The 22,206-nt window shown below is 37.7% G+C and overlaps 1 protein-coding gene across 6 annotated transcripts in view; it reads right to left on the bottom strand.

The window, feature by feature from the left end:
- Nucleotides 1-22,206, bottom strand: part of tnr (tenascin R (restrictin, janusin)) — a 235,290-nt gene that overhangs the window by 181,773 nt on the left and 31,311 nt on the right. For all 6 annotated transcript variants that reach the window (XM_037531224.1, XM_037531214.1, XM_017710961.2 and 3 more), the window contains exon 2: nucleotides 9,498-9,534. The gene's annotated coding sequence lies outside the window, so the exon portion shown is untranslated. The remainder of the gene's footprint in view (nucleotides 1-9,497; nucleotides 9,535-22,206) is intronic.

Genomic DNA, 22,206 nt, shown 5'->3' with positions numbered 1-22,206 from the left:
TTTTGGCAAATTTTTTCTGCGTGTTTCAATGGGCTACAAGAGAGAAATCATTACTATCAAATTACACCATTCTTTGGCCATCATAACCAACAAATGTGACTTCTAAAGGTTAAAAACAGCACTGTCTCAGCTTGTAAATACTAACATTGTAAACATATTTCTTCATACATATTCTACCACCATACACAGGAACACACAAACAAGCAAGACAAAATTCATTACAGTCACTCGGGTCATATTGAGCAAGCCTGTGATCTGGATGATGCATCTCTGTTCCTGCACCCTCACAAGGTCACTCCTCTGCTTGAATAAAAGATTTATTTACATCCAAAGGGGGCAAAGCGCAGTCCATATGGCTTACCTATTTAACAAGAACACTCACGAGATAAAAGGATGGAAACAATGAATTTTTGGCCAAAAACAAAGAGACTCCTCTTTTTTGAGTTCTGTTATAGGGATGTAATAGGGATGAATGTTTCATTATCTAAAGAGTAGATATTGTGGTATAATTCTCTGCAACAACTCAACCATGTATCCAGCACAGCAACAGAAAAAGGCGATGGGAAGTAATCAGCGAGAAAACCCTCCACTTCAAATGCATGAGGCGGCTGATCTCTAATCTAATGCTGGCAATTAGGACTGTAAGAGATAGTGGGGAAGCAGCTACATGCATACTTAAATAGCAAGGGAGTCTAGATGGTGCTTTGCTGGACCCATTAGCCATTAATATCAACGTACGAAGGATACGACATTATTGAGCAGGTCAAACTTTCATGCAGTCTGTCTGGTGGGGTCTGTCTGCTGTGGTCTGCTGCACATCCGATGGCTATTCAGGAGGGAGAAAGCTCATCATTATTCCTTGATCAGTAGGCAACTGAACTGGCCTCTGCTTCCCACGCTTCTAACCAGCCAGGTCTGTGCACCCATCACCCTAACAGTGAGTCAACTCAAATTTCAATGCAGACTGCTCTGCAAGCATCAGGCATTAATGTACATATATGAGGAACCCTCCTGTCACCAAAATAATGATTTTTTAAGTCATTTTAAAAGTCAAAGAGAAAAACATTCTAATGACTAATCTACATGTAATTTTGTTCCAGTGATAACATTTGTTTTAATCAAGAATATTGCTCATCCTTACCATCTTTGTGTTCCTTTTTACTGTTTGTCAACTTATTAGTAGGAACATCAGGATTTTTACAGTTTTTAAATTTGTCATCACTTTATTTTGATTTTCAATTTATTTTAGCTTCAGTTATTCTAAACATACATTCACACTTTTAGTCTTGAACGTATTTTTCCAAAAAGTGAAGTTTAAGTTTTATTGCTGTCTTTAGAAATTTTACTTGTTATAAGATTTTCAGCTGCTCAACAATTTGGGGTCTCTTTTGCTGTATTGTTCATTTTCTAAATTGACATATTTCAGTGGGAAACAGGTATGTACTGTAGGCAGGCCAGTTCAGCAATGTAACATTTTTACTAAAGAGCCATGCAGTTGTAATATGTGGAGAATGTGGATTGATGTTGTCTTGTTAAAATAAGCAGGGCCATTTCTAAAAAAAAGGCACAGTATGGCTCCATGTTACCAAAACTTTTATATATTCAGCATTAATGGTGCCTTCAGAGATATGCCAGTCACCAATACCATGTGTACTAACGCACCCCCATGCCATCACGGGTGCTGGCTTTTGAACTTTGTGCTGATAACAAGCCTGATGGTTTTTAGCCTGGAGAATGCAGAGTCCATGATTTCCAAAAGAAATTTGAAATTTTGATCCGACAGACCACAGAACCCTTTTCCACTTCTTCTCAGTCCATCTCAGATGAACTCATGCCCAGAGAAGGTGGCAGTATTTCTGGGTCTTGTTTATATATGATTTTTTCTTTGCATAGTAGAGTTTTAACTTGCATTTATGCATGCAGTGATGAACTGTGTTCACAGACAGTGGTTTTCAGAAGTTTTCATAATTTCATGCAATGATTTCCACTACAGAATGAGGTCTGTCCTTAATCCAGTGCTTACCTAGCCCAAAGATCAGTTTTCGGGCTTGTTCCTTGCATACAACAATTTTTCCAGATTGTCTAAATCTTTTAATGTTATTATGTGCTGTAAATGATGAAATCCACAAGTTCTTTGCTATTTTACATTGAGAACCATTATTCTTGAATTGTTGCACTATTTGCCAACCCAACATTATATTTACTTTTGAAAAACTCTCTAAACTAACAAAGCTCATTTAAAATTTTTTAAAGAAAAAATATCAGATCAATATCTGCCGATAATCCAGGTTTCATTATTGACGTGGGTATTGGCATCGGAAAAAGTGGTATTGTGCCATCTCTGATTTTCATTACGTTTGGTTTCTTGCCTCATATCAACGTATCTATATTTTAGCCCAGAATGTATTCTCTCTGTATGCTGTGGTCGGCATTAACCTAATTAGTACTGGTGTAACCATTTTTGCTGTAACCTGCACTCAGACAACCTCTGACTATATGGAGATGGCATCTTTTGCTTCAAATAATTTACACGTACGTGACTATCCCCTTCTCAAGTGTGCCAAGGGGGCAGCATAAAAGATTGGCTTCCAGGTGATAATTAAAAATTCCATTGCTGACATGCAACACCACGCCAGAGATGCAATCGTCTTAACAGCAGCTTGTCTCTCCATGGGGGAGAAGAGTAATATGATTATGCTTTCAGAGAATCAATTCAGCTCTGTTCCAGGGGAGAGTGCTTGTGTGGAATAAGCTGTTCGATTGGGCCTGAGAAACAAAGGGAAGCCTGTGTTTTTGAAGGTCCTTCTTTTATGTCTCCCACATCTGGTGTCTTTGTAGCTCATGCATGTGCCACAACTATTGATAAGCCTCTTTTTTCTCCCTAAGGGGAGACAGACCTTTCAGACTTTGCCCCTGGTAACTATGCAGCCATAGCAATCTGTATCATAACAACCACAAAAATAGTTTTAATGAAACTTTCTTCACCAGGCCAGTTCGGCAGAAGAGTCAGTTTGTCTATAATTCAAGTCGTAAGGATCCTATTGATGCCACAAGATCAGAATCTGCATTAAAACGGAGCTTCTGAGATGTCTCCTACACATATTTGCTACATCTACTGCTACAGCTTGATACAGAAGGAAATGTTATGTCCCAGAGGCCACAATCACTACATATGCACAGTGAAATGTTTGCACAGCATCTAACTTAGGATGTCTATGTGTAAATTTAAAAATAATGTTAAAAATAAAGCTGGAAAGAGGAAATGCAACTATTTCCAAGGCTCAGTCATTATTTCCAACTGTGGAATGATGAAATGTCAGTATGTGCTATTAAATGCTAAGAACCTTCATTTATAGATGAACAGTTCCTCATTTTAATCAATATACACATATAGGAGACTACAAAAGTAGGATTGCATTTTAAAACATTTATCAGGGCTCCAACAAACACAACTTTGGTTTCAGCTGCAAGTTCAGAAACTGCACTTGTAGGGACTCCCAAGTAGTGCAACCATCTAAGCATGGACTCTATGGGCAAGATATCATGAGGTTGATGCCTGGCGACGCTATAGTGCATTTAGATCTAAGAATTACTATAAACAGTGATGCTTAATGTTAAAAGCTCAATGAACTGAACAGATTAAGTGCAAGTATTTGATTCAGTTTATTTCTGCCATGTTTGTTAAACACTGTTCCTTGTCTACAGGAGTGGATCCTTCAGGTATTTATATTCAGTCATTTGATGACAAGTGGAATGTCCAAAGAAATACACATTAACAAACTGCAATCTAGCATCTTATACATCACCCATTCCACTACAGCCACAATTTCCTGATGCTATCATGTTGGAGTGATGCCATAGATGAGCCATTTTTGGTGCCAAAATAACATTTACGGATGGTTTAATAAACCCTTGTTTTGTAAATGAGCATGAACAGAACTGTGCATATGTCAGAGACCATCCTTTAATTAATTTAATTTCCACTCATACAAAAGAGAAAATGGGACTCCCAACAACCATGCTAGACCTGGAAAACAACTAAAACTGTCACCATCAGATAAACACTACAGAGAGGTTACGGAACTACCACCTATGTGGGGCATTAAAAAATATCCCTGCAGATTTCTTTGAAAAACTGGAAAGAATGAAAGCTGTAATAAAGGCCAACCATGGACACACTAAACACTGAAAATTTATTTTTATATTTTGTTGTAAGCCTTCTGTGTAATTTGTCTTTTTTTCCCAATGCTGAAAAATTAATAACTTGGTCAATTTGACTGCAAACATATGAAAGGGTGGTCTCTGACTTTTGCACAGAACTGTGTGTGGCTTTTTCAAGCCAAGAAACATTTATAAGAATGGGTAAATGCTCTAAGCTTTAACATCCTCAACTTTGCCATGCCATTTGTGTTTTTATCTGCTTTGTTTTCTGCTTATTATTGAAGAGCATCACACCATTTACACTATCAGTCCCTCAGAGACAGCCATCTGCCTGAATGGACAGCATAAGTCATATTTATGGCTGCTGCTTTTGTCCTCGATCAACATGGCCCTGTGATGTTTTAAACCCTGTATGAGAGGTAAATCTGCCAACTTTAATTAAAATGGCATCTTTCCTCTTTTGTCCCAGCTGACATAAGGTTCTTCAAAATTCTTGAGAGAAGACACTGAGGGTCGACTCTAAGAAATAATATCTATAAAGAACAAGAGCATGTTTAAGGCTAGCTGGCACTTTCACTACATTTATAACCTGGTTGAGAAAGCTTGAGACAGAAGTTGAAGACAAAGAAAACTTGGGTTCTTAAGGTCAGAATTAATGATTGGGAAATTCTAAAAGATGAGAACTTAGACTGAATCTCTGTGTAATCATTAAAAGTTGCAGTTATTGCAGGTGATAACAAAATAAATTAATTCAATAATTATAATTTTTCACTTGTACTTCACTGAGCAGAAAGGTTCTGTCAAAAGGGTGGATTCTAAATTAATTCAAATTTAAAAAGTAAAAGTAAAACTTCATGAGTAAAAAATTATTTTTTTATTATTTGAATATGGTGTATTGTGTTTATAGTATTCTTTTGCAGAAATGAAAGTCATCATTTACATTTCTTGATATTGAAACAAACAGAAAAAGTCAGACGTGTAGACTGTGCATAGTGCATTCCAAATATAAAAGACGTCCATTAGATAGTTAAACTATATAATTAAATATGTAATAAGAAAAATTAACGTAACAACTCAAGGATTACTGTGGACATTATCCAGTGTGACTCCCTAACAATCAAATTAAACTAAACATTTGTTAATCAGGCAATACTCACTACAGTCCATTTCTCTCAGAATTGTGAATGGTAATGAAATATTGTGGTGTCACTTTCAGTTAGCCATGTCGTTTATCTTGTTTAAACTTCAAGCAGTGCAATGCAAAGGTTAAGCGAGATCTAGCAAGATTCTATTTTTTTATGTCTCATGCTCTCAGGAAATAGGAGGTAAGTCATCAATGGCCTCTTGTCTGTCTTCATTGCTGTTAATGAAAGTGTGAAACTCAATCAGCAAAGGCAATTCATTTTGTTTTGCATGCTAATCATTTAGCAGGCCCTTCCCACATTGGCCCTTATCTGAGTAAAGCCTTTACGGGCAAAGAGAGAGAGGTGAAGTTGACGCATCAAATCTATGGAAAAACATCAATATTGATCACACCATTACTGTGCCGCAGTGTATCAATATATAAACATGTGTGCTGTGACATTTGAGCAGATCAATAACTTATTCCAGCTTCTGTCAAACACTCTGGAAAAAGGGCATAGAAAATGTTCTGCAGCCCTTCAGGCTATTTATAAACACAAAAGCTAATCCTGTTCATTTCAGCTCCTCTTTGAGGCCATTATCAGACCTTTTCAAATGCTTAGAAATCACCGTTTTCAATAAAATTAAAAGTTTGGTTATATGACCAACATGAAATATAAAAATATAGTTTCAGATCAATGTATAAAATGAACTTCAAAATACTAGTCCTGTGCTACATTACAGGTTTTGAATCATATGCAGGAAACCATTAAAAAACAGATGTTCAGAATGATGTACAGAGCTGTAGATAATTCCATAATAACTGGGAAAGATGTAGATCATCAAAAATGAAGGCATGATAAAATTAAAATCCAGAGGATCAAATCTTTAAGCACAAACTGCCAGATACAATATATTATTTAAAATGTAATTATGTAAAATGTAAGAACATCTAAAAATAGTAATTGTTGTCTACTTGGGGATTACACATTGCCTTGCACTACTGTTATCCACTTGCACCACTGTTCTCCGCTAATTCGTCTCACAGTTCTTGACATATTGAAATGGGAATATTCTGATTGAGAATGGTCTGTTGTATGCAGCTGTATGCAGTTGTATGCAGATTTTGATCTGATGTACAGTTTTCATATAATCTTTCTTTATATTACATTTTTTCCTCATAATAATGAATGTGGTGCAAAGTGGCATGCCCATCTACTGTACTTCTGCTCAACTGAAAAACACTGTTTTGCATATGTTAATTTAAGGCAGGCCCCCGAGAATGCATTCGATGATATTCTGCTTCCCACTCATTGAGTTGTCTTTTTTTCATTCCTCGTTTCTCCCTTTGACTCCTATTCATCTGTGCTTACACTGAAGCCCTTTAATTTCCTTTGCTCGACAGTCATTGTAAAGAAGATCCTTAAGCTCTAATCCACAGCCATACTGACCCACACTCCTCTATGTGTTGTTTATTCATCCCTTGTTCTAGTGTATATATTCAACCCCCTTTAACGCCCATTCGTTTCAAACAATACCTAGCAACCACTTGGCAACCCTATAACAACCATTCAGCAAACACCCCATACCCCCTGGTGCCCTGATGAAGTGAATTCAACCTTTGAACAGCAGTGTATGTGATTTTCCATGTCCACATGCTTAAAGCAACAGTTTGGCAAAAAAATACATTTTTACACAAATCTGATGTGTAAATTTCATCAGATGTAGTACATTAGCCAAATACATGTTTTCTGCTCCAATTATGACTTTTTTCAAACAGGACCTATAAAGCTAGTCACCCAAATCTTCTCAAAACTCACTCAAAATGCATTCAGATCTTAAACTATGGTCACACAGACTTTTTGATGTTGACACATACATATCACACTGGAAGATGTACACAGCAGAATTCAACTGCAAATTGTTGTTTCTTTTTAGAAATAAATGTATCTATTTTGAACAGAAGCAACAGGAATCATGAATGTAGCCTAGCATGCATATGCCTGCAAGCAAATGGAAGTCGGAGTCCGCAGAGGAGGTGGAATTTAGCCCAACACTTATTGTCTACAGCAGCTAGTCACTGCAATCAACTACAGAAGTTCAGAGCTAAGAAAGTTCTGTTCTTTTTAATAGTTCACAGCAAGTTATACTTTGTGCTAAATCACCCAAGCTAAAAACTATTTATGAATCTTTAAGAGGGGATATGGGTACATGTTTGACCTCTTGCTAAAGATTTATATCAAGATCAACAAGGGGTGTCCTACTGCCAGCAGGACCTTGGCCATTAGCCCCTGGAGACTGACACAAACTGATCCACTTTCCCTCCCATCCTTGGCTCTTTAAGCATTTGAGAAATAACGCTCATCTGTGGCCCAGAACTATTATCCCAACATGACAAAGAGCTCCAATGTAGCCTGGCCAAGCCTAATAAACATCCTTTATGAGGCCCAGGATTAGCAGACATTTGAATTAGCAGAAGGCACCATTGATTTCACACACAGCACAGTGTATTTACACTTCCCACTATCTGTTATCACAGACAAGGCTGCCATTATTATGCTATGCGTGGGCTACTTATGACACTTGTTCTATGAGAGATGTTCCATTAAGCATGACTCGCATGGGGAGCGGACCGAGAAGAACAGGATTCATCTGTCCACTGCTTGTCTTCAGACCCAATGCCACCGCTCTTTAGTACCCATCTGAGGAAATACCGGAACTGACTGCCAATTGGGTCGTTAGAAAGAAAAAAGAGAAGGAGGAAGTTTCATAGCCAATCAATTCATGTGCATTGATTCAGGACTACGGACAGCTCCTCACTAGGCCACCGCTCCGCAGCAGGCATCTTAAAACATGATTAAATGGACTTTGCAGGAGAAAAAAAAAAACAGGAAATGTTGAAACACTTTGGTTTTGTATGGAGACAAAGCGGATTCAGCACTTTAACTGATATAGGTTTGATTATGATTAAGGTCTTCTGAGAAGACCTTTAACCACAGAGCAATGTAATCAAAGATCCTGGAGAACTGCCATTAAGACCATTTAGAGAGCAGCCTTTTATACAACCCCAATTCCAATGAAGTTGGGATGTTGTGTAAAACATAAATAAAAACATAATACAATGATTTGCAAATCCTTTTCAACCTATATTTGATTGAATACACTGCAAAGACAAGATATTTAATGTTCAAACGGATAAACTTTATTGTTTTTTGCAAATATTCACTCATTTTGAATTTTATGCCTACAATTGCATATAGGTCAAAAAGGATTTGCAAATCATCATATTCTGTTTTCATTTATGTTTTATACAACATCCCAACTTCATTGGAATTGGGGTTGTATTTTGTGAACATTTCATGACAAATGGACCAACAGAAATGGTCCAAAACACTTAAATAAAATAAATCTTATATATTTCCATATATTGATTTTTAGAATGTATTTTCTTTTTCTCTAAATTCACCCTTTTGGGGTTCAGAGGTTTTCTTACAACATGTAATGACAAGTTTGTCCTATACAGCATGTAGATATATTGCTATTTTACTTAGCACATTTTCACATTTTCATAGCAATTTAGGTACAAAGAAAGGTGACCTTTTACCTTTACCTTTATTAATCATATCAATTATATTGAGCCAACATCTTAATTTTTATACACAAAATCAGTTTTGCATCAAATCTATTGAGAGAGTGTTGCCGAGTCGGGCAAGTCGAGACGGGCAGATTTGAAGTTGTGCTGCTACATTTTAGAGGTTATGAGCTCAAATTTGTGGTTGTAGCTAAAAATGAATTTGAAAATAAATAAATACACTTGTATTTATCTTAGTATATTTTCTGCATGTTAAAATTATAACATGCGACTTAGAGTTTTAATTCTACAAATGCTCGCAATGAAAGTTGCACAGATTTTGTTTTACAAAAGCTCACATTGAAAAGTCAAGTACAAACTATTCTACAAGGGCTTAAATTTAAAATTCAAGTATAGATTTTACTCTAGAACTTCTCAGATCAGGTCATACAAGGTCTTAAGTTTTGCAGTACAATTACTTCCATAATTTAATCAGCATGTATACACACATACATTATCCATGACGCTTATCCTATCAGCATGTACAGTAAATCTAATTTGTATTTTCATGGGGCCCCTGGTTCATGCAGGCCTTTGCCTAGTGCAAAGACAGCCCCTGATAAAGTTAAGAATTCAAACTTACCTTTAGATGTCTTCACAAAGTCTGCAAGATTCTTCCCCTACAATTAGAGACGAAAACATACCATTACACACTGTAACTGTGCTCTGGAAAAGGCAGCTCAGACGGGGGCCTAAGACTGGTCAGAAATGATAACTAAAATCATTGGCATTATGACTTAAAATCCCACATTAATACTATGGGTATACAATTCACTTGAAATGTTGAGAATAAAATTATAGAGGAATTCTAACTTTTTTTTTCAATTTCTGCATATTTCAACCACTGAGATTAAGGTTGTGCATTATGACTAATTTTGATAATTGTTATGTTGGTAATATTAGTTTTTGTACTATTTTGCCTTACAATACTCCGTATGTATTTCATTACCATGGATGAATTTAACCTCCAACCCAAATCTATCACACCTCACTTAGCTAATCAATAATTAGGCAGATCAAGTAGAATCAGTTGGGGTTAGAGATAAAGTCTGCTGGAAAGTAGACATCCAGGAGCAGGGTTGGTGACAAAACTACTGTAAAACGTCTCTAGCATCAGGCAATGTTTTCTTTATCATTTCATAAAATAACTTTCTCTGAAGTGGCTTCACTACTATTAAATGCTTGAGATGTCTGGCTATCACCACTACTGTGAAGAATTTTGACTTTCTCTGTGTTTCTCTGGATTGGTGCATTGTACATCACACTACTGAACGACTGTAATTTTATTGACTGAATTAACAACAATTAACAATCGCACCAATCAGTCTGACTTTATTTCCTTTGGTCTTCAAGGCAAATATGTCAAAGCATTCAAACTTGTGGCCTAAGTAATATAAATCCAGTCATCTTGCAAACAAAATGTATGGTTGGGACATAACCAATCATTTTAATGCCTCTATAATGAGGGACAATCTCATAACAGGCAAAGATGTGATTTAACAGAATACAATTATGTATGGCTTAGTCCTCCATAGGCCTATGCATGAACAAAAAATAACCCTGAAAGAGCTAAGGCTCTGCATAAACACTTTCATCTTCCATTAAGATTATATTATGCTATTCTATTTGGCAGTTATGTCAACACATTTTGCTTTTGTGTGCTGTCTACATATTGTATGTATGTTTTGTCAGCTCTGTATCAAATTGTATGTCTATTTTATCAGGCCTCCTTTGAGGAAGTAACCATGTCCTTGTGAAAGCAGGATAGCACCTGAGCAAATAAAGGATCCATCCATTAATGCATTCAGCAACTAAAAATGACACTGTAACAAGTTCCCTTTTATTCATATATTCATATTTCTCATACTCCAGCAGAGAACCAGTGCATCCATTCTGCACTGAAAATGTACAGTACTGAATTTTCTTGATTAAAATTTGTACAGCCTTCTCATGCAAAATACACACCATTGCAAAACGTGGTTAAACTAAATGTACTAATGTAAATGACACTGCCAAAAGCATGAGGACACATCTCCTAATTACTTCAGTTCAGATGTTCAGATGTTTCAGCTACAAAATTTGCTAAAAGCTATGCATATTAAGCATGTAGCCATGCGATCAACACAGACAAATATTGGCAGGGGAAGAAGTCATACTGAGGAGCTCAGTTACTTTAAACATCTCAAGATGCCATCTCTGCCAAACAGTTAGTGAAATTACTGCCCTGGTAGATCTGCCCCAGTCAACTGTAAGTGCTATTAATATGAAATGGGAGTGTCTAGAAGCAAAAACAGCTCAGCCTCAAAGGAGTGGAGCACAATAACTCACACAGCAGGGCTGCCAAGTGCTGAACCACATATTGCAAAAAAAACCTTACCCTCTGTTGCATTGCTCACTAGAGTCCCAAACTGCCTGAAGAAGCAACACCAGCACAAGAAGCGCTATAAAATTAGTCGTTGTGGCTGAGAAGCTGCACACAAGCCTAAGATAGCTATGCACAATGCCAAACTTCAGCTGGAGGGGTGTAATGCATGCTTCCACTGGACGCTGGAGTAGTGGAAACATAGTCTCTGGGGTGATGAATTATGCAATCTCATGCATGAATTTGGGTATTTTATTCATGAGGAAATACTGTACACATTTAATGAAGTAAATACAATGCTTTACTTTAAGTATGGTTTGACACTTAAAATTTTGCTCGATGTAACAGGCTTATGTAAATGTTAAGTCTTTAATGTTGAGACAAAAAAGAGGCAATAGAATTGACTTCAAGACCTTTCGTTAGCTCTTATTTAGTCAAGAAACAAACGAGTAACCCTGTCTAATTCATTTTGGTCCCCTAAAATATTATAGCATAGGAGCACTCAGAAGAAACTCTGTTAAGGTTCTGGTCCATTACTCAGCTTTAATGAAAACTCAACAACATACAAAACAACAGGGGAAAGACAGAGCTCAGACTCAGGCTAGCATGTGTGATTTGCCAGCCAGACTCACACTGAATAGTTTGCTAAACTCCCTTTCGTTTACAACTCCACCCTATGAGTTTTGCTACCACACACACAGCCCCACCCTTAAAATAAGAGTCCACACAGAAGACTTTTTACCATTTTAAGCAAAACAGAAATCATACAAATAGAAATACACTTCAGTCAGCTTTTCTCTGATGAAACAGGTCAATGAGCCCTTCCATAGAGATATGAATTCAGTGTGGAGCTTCATTTTTACAGTGATAGAAAACAGGCTAGCACAAAGAAAGCCCCAATTCCACTTGCTGACACTTTCCTGATTAACTTGGACATGTACAAATTCCAACAGCAGATTAACAAATTAATGGGAACTAAGACAAAGTCTTGCAATGTATTGCTGACAATACATCAGGGAAGATAGGGTTAATCTGTCCTATTAAAAATGGTAGAGCAGAGAGTGTGTCTATTTCTGCTTCATAATCAGTTGTTCTTCATTATTACTGTGACTTCTCAGGGCACACGTAAAGCTCAGCTCCTACACGTTGATACACTTTACTATGGCCAAATATGAACATTCATATGCCACAACTCCGCTGCCAAATTCTTAGACTGGATCAGTAGTGAGATGCTTAGTTTAATAGGGTTAAAGTTGCTAAATCTCTTCTTAAAGGATATATGATGACATATTTCATGAGAGACAGTGGTACTGAATAAGCATTTCACAGGGTCTGGTTAATGTCTGTGTTATGATAATAGCTTTGTCCATAATTTATGTCTCATGGATTTGCACCATAAATCAGTCAGCTGACCTTCTGGCATCTACAGATGTAAACAAGATAGTAAACATGCAATTGTTTTATTTATTGATGAATTGGCAGCATGATGGATGGACTGCAATGCTTCTAGGCATTTTCTCCATTATGGAAAATGTTTTTTTTTTTTTTTTTTTTTTTAAGAATTCTGCAAAAGCCTTCCTTTACAAGAAATCAAAATCATCTTCAAAAATTTTCTGTTAAATGAAAAAAAAAAACTATTTGTAGATAATATAGTTTCAGTGGAAAAAGCAGTGTAACACATCTGTGAACTATGAATTACTGAAAATCTTGTGCAAGCTACATGAAAGAAATTCTTGTACACTATGCTGGGAAGCACCTCGCTAACTACTATTGAAGATTTCTGTGAACTGTAAACACTTGCTAGCATAAACAAGCAGACCTAATTCTGTCCATTCATGTTTTGCAGCAAAGTCTTCAGTGTGATAATCACTATACCATATGATGATGACACATTTGAATCAACTATGTGTCACTCCATACCATGTAATTTCAAATTGGAAGAAAGAGTAAAGATCATTGAGCAGTTACATGCATTAATTTTTCACAGACAGGTGGTAGATAATCTAGATGAAGAGCAGCTCCTTTTCCTCCACACTTTCTTCTTTTGGTCACTTGGGTACAGGTCTTCATCTTAACTGTTTGATCCAGAGTTCTTCATGTTCTGAAGTTTTTCTTGGTGGTGCTCTTGATGTCTTTAACAGGTCTTCTCTGGGTATGCATACTGTGGCATGCCAGGTCTTTTGATAAGCTTTCTTTCTTCTTAATTTCATATTGTAAATCTGAAAAAAAAATCTTATTCAGTGTCAGATTCCACTTAGATGATGATATAAGACTATTTCTTCAACTGAACTTTGGCATACGATTTTTCTCATCAGCTTTTCCCTGGTGCTTTACTGCTTTTTTCTTTTTCTTTATTTTGCATTGTTATGTAGTAGTGTCCTAGTGTGATTTTTTGTATATTCATCATTCTGCTGATTAGGGAAGGGGTGGGGTATTGATGCAACTTTGGGGGGTGGGCAGTGGCACTGGGACCTATGATGGAGGATATTTTCCAGCCAGGAATCTCTCCCAATCATTTCCAACCATGACATTATTCAAGCTCCTGAAGATGTGATACAACAGTTCTCTTCAGAAACTGTTTATAACGTTTACAAACTTAAAAAAAATTGGTTTGGAATAAATTATAATCACTGCTATCATAATTCACTAAAATAATGATGGTTAAATCTACAGCTGTCTATTCCTGCATATGCATACACCATAAAGGAGTGTTTGTACTGCTGCTGTAGCTAACTTCAAAAGCACGTAAGGCTGCTGTTAGAGACACTTTTCTGGGTTACTGCCTCTGATACTTTCTGCTAAAATCTCTTATGTAACAGGAACATGCCTTTTATCATCTGAAGATTGTGAAATTAAAGTAAATCAGTAGGAAAAGAGCACAGTTTGGATGTTTACTGTCTTGCCATTTAGTTGAATGTGTGTTACTTTATCCTACTTCAGCTAATTTTTTCTGGTGCAGAACAAAGGAAATGCACATAGAAAAGTGGATTTGACATGGGTACACTTTGGCTGGCTAACTTAAATCTTGCAGAATCATGTGTTGTTTAGATGTTAACTTATTTATTATGGGCTAAGGTCTGAGAAACAGTTATCTAATGTCTGAGGGTCAGTTATTCGACTATTTCAAAGAAGAACATACAGGTATGTAACAGCTGTTAAAGACATTCTTTTCCACAGTATCTTAGCTATATTTTTAGACCAAGGGTCATTAGTGCTGTATATTGTGAGCTAGCTTAGTTACCTAGCTTACAGCATTACAGTTTGCTTTCCAACCTTGATAAAATGGATATAAAGAAGAGAGAATGAAGGAGCTGAGAGGGAAAGACAGTGTGCTCAGAATAACTTAGTTGGATGCTACTGCTGTACTCTGATTACCTCTGTCAGGAAATATCACATTAATCCACCACCGACCGAGATCATTCTCGTTGCTGATTTTCAGACTCTAGCTGAATGTTTTGTAAAATATCACAGGTTCTGCTTTTGAACGCATGCATCTTACATCTGATTACAAACAGAACCTAACAGAACCATCTTTAATCACATAATGCTGCATTCACATGTTTGTGTTGAAAAAACTTCAGACCTCATGGCAATATGCAGCCAATGATGGTATAAAGCTGCACACATGTTGCCATGGTGACTGCAGTGCCACCAAAAATGGGTAATTTATTAGATGAGGGCTTAATCAGTGTAGATATTTATTATATCAGTGTAGGTATTTATTTAAGATGAAATTACTTTAAAAATGTTCAAGCATTTATAAACAATGATTTTGATCAGATGCTCCAGATCAACCCATTCATTCTGAACTTGTTTGGGAGTGCCCTCTAGCCTTTGACAAACCCGGAGGACATTACAGAATGGTAATTCTCCCCTCTACAAAATCTCTGGCTTAGCTTTCGTTGCTCTAAACAAAACACCCTGTTTTTCTCTACAGTCAACAGTAAAAGTTGAAAACTGAAAAACTGAATTCTCAACAGAGCATTCTACAGACAGCAGTGGTGAGTGGAACGCTCCGTTGAGAGTTCAATTTTCCCAACTTTTCACTTGCAGTGGCAGAATTTACCGTCGCAGCTCAGTTGAAAGTAAAGGAACACCCTATATGATGCTGTCCGTCTGCCACAAACATGTAACATTAGATGCTACCATATGCTACCTATCAAATGAGCATGTCAACTTGTTTGAGAAGTAACAACAGAACAAATTTTAATTAATTGAATGTAAATTTCAATGGAGGCTCATAAGGTCTCAGTTACACCACTGGGGTGGGGGTGTGTGAAGGACTGGTTCGTTTATTTTATGTTGATGCTTGAGATTTTTTAAAAGAAGCCCATTTTAAATCCTAAAGGAAATGTTCAAAAAATCTTGCTGGAGTAAAATAAAAACTACCATAAATGTATCCAGGTATTGTATCCAATGCATTGCATGGAGCCTGATGAGTATTTATCTCTGTTATTATTATAGCTTTGATATGGAAGCACATTTTATAGAACTGGTCAGCCATCAAAAGTTATCATTTAGATTCATTGCACAGAAATCAATGTGCGGTCATCACATATGAAAGTCATGTACTGCGTCTATTCTAAGAAATATAGAACTGCCCAGGCAAAACCATCACTGTTTGTTACTCAACAAGCTCCTCATTAGCTCATGTATCAGCCCACTATAGTTCAAGAAGTGTGTAAATAGAGAGATCATTAAATGCTCTTCAAACAGCAGCTTGACCCTCCAGTAGAGGTTTATAGATAGCACATTAGTGCTGCTTGACAACAGCCATGTTTTTGAATAATTAATCATGCATGTGGTCGAAATGAAGACTTATTGATGTGACCTTTGAATTCCAGTTTTTGGAGGAAAGAACTGACATCTTTCTGTTTGAATTATTGCTCCTGACATTTCGATCTGCCCATTCTTCTTCTCTGAACAGAAAAGCAGAAACGCAGTGATAAAAGGCCTCCATTCCCACCTCCCACATGCTGCATGATCCAAAAAGACAAACAGGAATTTAAGCTTGTAGGTTCCAAACAGTAAAGAAGTCTTCAGCTTGACCTGCCTTAGAAGATGCAGTAATCACCAGCAATAACACAAGCATGGTGATACTCTACTTTTTTTTTCTCTCACTGAAAAAAGCAGATAAGCTCTGTCAGAAGTGTGGATTCTACACTTTAAATGAATACAGTATCTGCTCTTGTGAGGCTTTGAGTAGATATTTTATTTTATATAAGTTTTAAGTTTTTTTTGTAAAAAGAAAAATAAATATCCTTCATTTTCATCATAATCAAAACAAGTGGAAAAAAGGAACATGCTGGTACAGAATGTGAACTAAATGTAACTGTAATTTATTACATTAATTACATAATTAAACTTGTAGTTAGACAGTTAGCTTTGAATAGTCCTGGAAAATGAAAGCATCAAGACTTGACCAAGACTAAGCCTAATTTTATTTCATAGAATTCATGAACACTGCACATATTTATATCACTGTTCTTTAAGATTGACATCTAATTTAGAATTAATTTATTTATTACAGAAAAAAAACAATCATTCATTCTGTGTTTTTATTGCCATCTTAATTGAACCATCTTTTACTGTTCATCATTGTTGACAAGAAAAGGGAAGATAACATTATGTGACAAAGTACCATCATCCTGCTGCCCAAGGGCAACTAATGACATTGACACTGACGTTTGTGTGGGGAGTAAAAAATGACTCCGGAGGCCCAGTGAAATTGTATTCGTTTAGCTGATGGGATTTTAATGACCGAAATCTCCCTCTCTCTCCGATTATGCACCCAAAGGAGAAACCTGGGCAGCTATCTGGCATTCCAACAGCATTAGTACCACACAAGAAGAGGAGGAAAAGAAATAAGTGTTGAGTGGCAGCTTTTTTGCAAAACCCTCAGGACAAATTGATTTAAACAAACACAGATGCTTCCATCTGCCACGGATGCAAGTGCAGATGAGTATTGATCAGCACCCCTTCCGTATGCATTTATCTATCTTTCTATCCATCTATCTACTGTGTGTCTGTCTCTGTCCAATGTGTTTCAGCATAAGGACCCAGTAAGCTCTAGGCTTGTTAATTGGACTTCCTTTAGGGGAGGGTGCAGGTTTTTAACAGGTCAATAAATTTACCAGCCCCTCTGAGAGAGCTGATTGCTTTTGGACCACTCAGGTGTCATGGCAATGTAAATACACCATCTCTCACAGTAGGAGAAGAGTTAGAGATGGATACTCTGTGTGTTTGCCAGAATGCTTGCAAGGTTACCCAAAGGTTCTACAACTATAGGCAAAGGAAAAAGAGGCAAAAAATGTAAAGATTCTGCAAAGGCCAAGCAGTTGTTTTTGAAAATGGCAATGTCTTCTGCTGTAGTCTTCCTCAGTCACTCTCACTTTGTTTCTCCTGTTGTCTTGACCTCTCCATCTTCCTGGAATACTTTGCTTTGAGCTTTCTGATAAGGGCATTTTTTCTGACAGACTCTTGACAAGCAGCATATTTTCGGGTTAGATATAATATTCTACTTTGAGGTACAGGTGTGTGTCACACACACACACACACACACATATACATATATACACACAGACAGACAGATAGACAGATACTGTGAAAAAGAGACACCTAATGTCCAGTCAAAATGGAAGCAAAGCACTAGTTGTTCTTGTTTCAGGAAAAATTTCATGATCTCAAAGATCTCATGCATAGGGAGTGAAAAATGAGTATCCAACACTGGAGTTCAAAAAAATGATTAAATAGATAGAGCAAACAGGATTCCTAACAAGTGCATAAGATCTGGTAAACCACCAAACTAGCTTCAAATAATCAGTTAACTCTTTTGTCTTTGAGAGAGAGGCGAGAGCTCCACTCTTGCTTCAGATTAGAAAAAATCCTCAGGTGTTTCTGTCTTGCATTCCACTGTGAGAAGGCAACTCAAAAGATGTGAGGATATCTAACCATCAAAAAATCATTAACAAGAAAAGGAAACAGAAGCCCATTTTGACTGGAAGTTAAAGGAATGAAGGGGGGTCTCTGACTTTTGCATACATGTACTGTATGCTGATTTTTTTCAGTTATATAGTACACAGATTGGTTTGATCATGCAAGTGCAAGTCTCGGTTCAGTTCACACTGTGGTTTGCACATCACGATTTGGTATGAATTCAAAACCCCCCAGATGTAAAAGGCTAGCTTTGTTTTTTTCATTTAATTTGAACAGACAGTAGTGCAAGTTACAGTTAATTCCACTTAGGGACAGATTTTCTGGGGTTCTAGGCAAAAAACAGGAAATGGGGGCCTCTGAAATGTATGACAACTGTCCACACAGCAGAAAATAGACACAGCAGAAAAATAATTTATGAATCATTTAGAAATAGTTTTTATTAGGTCATAAACACATCATTAATAACCAGTTATATCACATTCATAAAAAGGGAATAAATGAGATGTTATATGTCATGAATATGAATGTGATGAAGCTGACTGGTTTAGCGCTGACTAAAGAAAGATCTGAGGTTTAACAGTATAAATGAATGAGGGTTCACTATTACCCAAACAACAGGTCAAAAGAGCACAATGCAATGCAGCTCATCATTTTTGACAGAGGAGAAAAAAAAAGTTCGGACAAAAGTAGTTTCCATTCCACCTCTAAATGGACAAAGAAACTCTTACGTGACATGGAGAAAAAGGCCATTTCAGTACATATAAGGATAATAAGGACTATAATTTGAGCAGAAAGGAAACATTCTGGAGAGAAAGGTACAGAGTGCTGAATGGACGCAGCCAATGTCTGATTTCTGACAGTGATTCCACAAAAGATAGCAAACAGAGAAACCAATAGAAGAGACTGATGTATCAGTAGTACCGTTTTAAATTATGATACACTATTTTGAACATTATTCTTCAACATTTGAACATAAATAGTTTAAATTTTTTGACACCTTACTGAAATTGTTAGACTATGTTACTCTTAATATTAGTGCCGTTCATGACAGAAATGCTTCTGTTTAATCTCACTTTTAAACTTCTCATAGTTCAATTTGTATCATAGTTCCACTACCCAGTGTTAATCCAGATTCCCCTTTGAGTCTTTGCACCTTTATCTGAGGGTTTCTTTCTCATGCTCTGTGGGAGTTTTTCCTGCTACTGTCTATCCTGGCTTGCATATTAGGTGTCTGAACCTACATTTATGTAAAGCTGCTTAGGGACAAATGTCTTGTAAAAAGCACCATATAAGTAAAACTGAACTGAATGGGCTTGATTTGTTTTTTATGTGATTTAAAAAGCATTTTTTTCTTCACAAAAATCCTCACAAAACAAAGTACTCTTCTATTTTAACCCAACATTGCTTAGGGATTTCAAGTAGCAAACCTCTCAGACTAAAGCCTGCTCCAAACTGTACAATAACAGCAGCCTTTTAAGTTTACTGCATGTCACGCTGTATGAGATGACAATAAATGGCAATAAAATCTGTGGCAAACTGAGATATCATTTATGTCCATGTGTGCTGTGAGTCAGATTGTACGATAAAGATTCTGTGACCGCATGGCTCAAGATGCAAGAAAATGAAGGCATTCTCCTTGGGTCATTAATCAGCTCCACCTTACTACAGCTTTTACACCTTTTTTAAAAAAAAAAAAAAAAAAGTGCTGTGCAAAATACAAATAAAAACAGAATGCAATGATGTGCACATACTTTAAATAATAGATTGGATTGAAAACAATGCAAAGTGAAAAACATCTCATGAGTAATTAGCTTATTTGGCAACAGGTAATTAACATGACTGTGTATAAAAAGAGCATCTCCATCTTTCAGAAGTAAATGATGGGGAAGAATTCATCAATCTGTGAAAGGCTGCACATATTGCAAATAGTGCAATAATTCAAAAATAACACTTCTCAATGTAAAATAGCAAAGAAATTTGGGATTTCATCATTTATGATACATGATATAAAAAAATTCACAGAATCCAGTAAAATCACTGTATGCAAAGAAACAGGCTGAAAACCAATATGGGATGGCTATGATCGTCAGGCCCTTAGACAACACTGTATTAAAAACAAACAATTCTGAAAACCATTGTCTGTGAAAAATGTATCATTGTAACCACAAATGCAAGTTAAAACTGCACCATGCAAAGAGGAAGAAATACATAAACAGGATCGAGTAAGGCTGCCACCTTCTCTGTGTCTGAGCTCATTTAAGATGCACTAAGGCAAAGTGGAAAAGTGTTCTGTGGTCTGACAAATCAAAATGTTATGTCCAGGCTAAAAAGGAGCAGAAGCATCCAGCTTATTTAGCGATTTATTTATTTATTATAGGAGTTCGAAAGCCAGTATTATGGGGTGCATTAGTGCACATGTCAAGGGTGACTTGCACATCTGTGAAGGCACCAATAAAGGTGAACGATACATACAGGTTTTGGAGCAGCATATGCTGCCATTCAGACAGCGTCTTTTTCAGGGAAGCCCTTGCTTATTTCTGCAAGATGATGTCAAACCACATTTGGCACATATTACAATGGCATCACTCTGGAGTAAAAGAGTCTGGGGCTAAACTGTCCAGCCTAGACCTGTCACCAATTGAAAACATTTGGCTAATTTTAAAGCAAAAAATATGACGAGAGACCCCAAACTATTGAGCAACTGAAATCCTAGTGTCTGAAGTCCTGTGTCTTTGTGTTGCTCCAGGTTGGAGCAGCTGTCCCCAGCCCAAGTTCTTGATCCCGTGGTCAGACCCTGTGGCAAGCCTGATCCTGTGGCCACTCCCTTTAGCAAGCCTGATCCCATGGCCACTCCCCGCAGCACGTCTGTTCCCGTGGACGCTACCCGCGGCACTCCCGTGCCTCCAAACCCACCGGCCAATGCCACGCCTCCGTGGGCGTCGCTGCAGGCCCGCCTGCCTCTGTGGACATTGTTGCAAGCCCGCCTGCCTCTGTGGACATTGTTGCAAGCCCGCCTGCCTCCGTGGATGTCATTGCAGGCTCGCCTGCCTCCATGGATGTCGCAGTTCCTTTGTTCCCGCCCGTCCCACCCTTGTCTGTGTCTGTGGCTCCCTGTGGGCCTCCTGCTTCTCCTATGTCTGCTCCCTATGGGCCTTCTGTTCCTCCGGTGTCTGCTGTTCCCCATGGGCCTCCTGTTCCTCCTGTGTCTGTTGCTTCCTGTGGGCCTCCTGTTCCTCCTATGTCTGCTCCCCATGGGCCTTCTGTTACTCCTGTGTCTGCTGTTCCCCATGGGCCTCCTGTTCCTCCTGTGTCTGTTGCTTCCTGTGGGCCTCCTGTTTCTCCTATGTCTGCTCCCCATGGGCCTTCTGTTCCTCCTGTGTCTGTTGTTTCCTGTGGGCCTCCTGTTCCTCCTGTTTCTGCTTCTGTGTCCTTGGGTTTTTCTGTCCCTTCGTTTTTGCCCTCCTCTGTTCCTGGTATTGTCTTGTTCCCTTCTGTTGTGTCTGTGCCTGTTCCTGTTGTGGTTCCTGTTCCTGTCTCTCCTTCTGTTTCTGTCCCGGTGTCTGTCTGTGTCCGTTTCCGTGCCTGTGTCGGATATGGTTCCTGTTCCCCTCTTGTTTGTTGTGTCTGTTTTGCATTCTTGTTTCCCTTGTCCTGTTGTGCCTCCAGTCGTCTCTTATTTGGCGTCGTTTTGTGTTGTGCCTTTGTTTTGTGACTCCGCCCCGATTGTTCTGACCTGTGTTTCTGCCTGTCCCTCATTTACCCTTGTATTTAAGCCCTGTTTTCCTGAGTTTCTTGTTGGTCTTTGTGTGTTTGATTGTGCTGGATGTGCTGTATATATTGTTTATAGTGTTTGATTCTTGTTTGAGGTTGTGTGTCTGTTTGTCATGCCTGATCCACTTTTTCTCCATGTTGGCTGTTTGAACCTGGACCGTTTCGACTATGACCCTGGATTTGCCCAAAATCTCGCTTATCTCAGCATATGCGTCTGCCTCCT

Source organism: Pygocentrus nattereri, chromosome 2, assembly GCF_015220715.1.
Source record: "Pygocentrus nattereri isolate fPygNat1 chromosome 2, fPygNat1.pri, whole genome shotgun sequence".
In the NCBI taxonomy this organism is placed as follows: domain Eukaryota; kingdom Metazoa; phylum Chordata; class Actinopteri; order Characiformes; family Serrasalmidae; genus Pygocentrus; species Pygocentrus nattereri.
The sequence above is the reverse complement of the archived record's forward strand: the minus strand, read 5'-3'. Positions and strand labels throughout refer to the sequence as shown.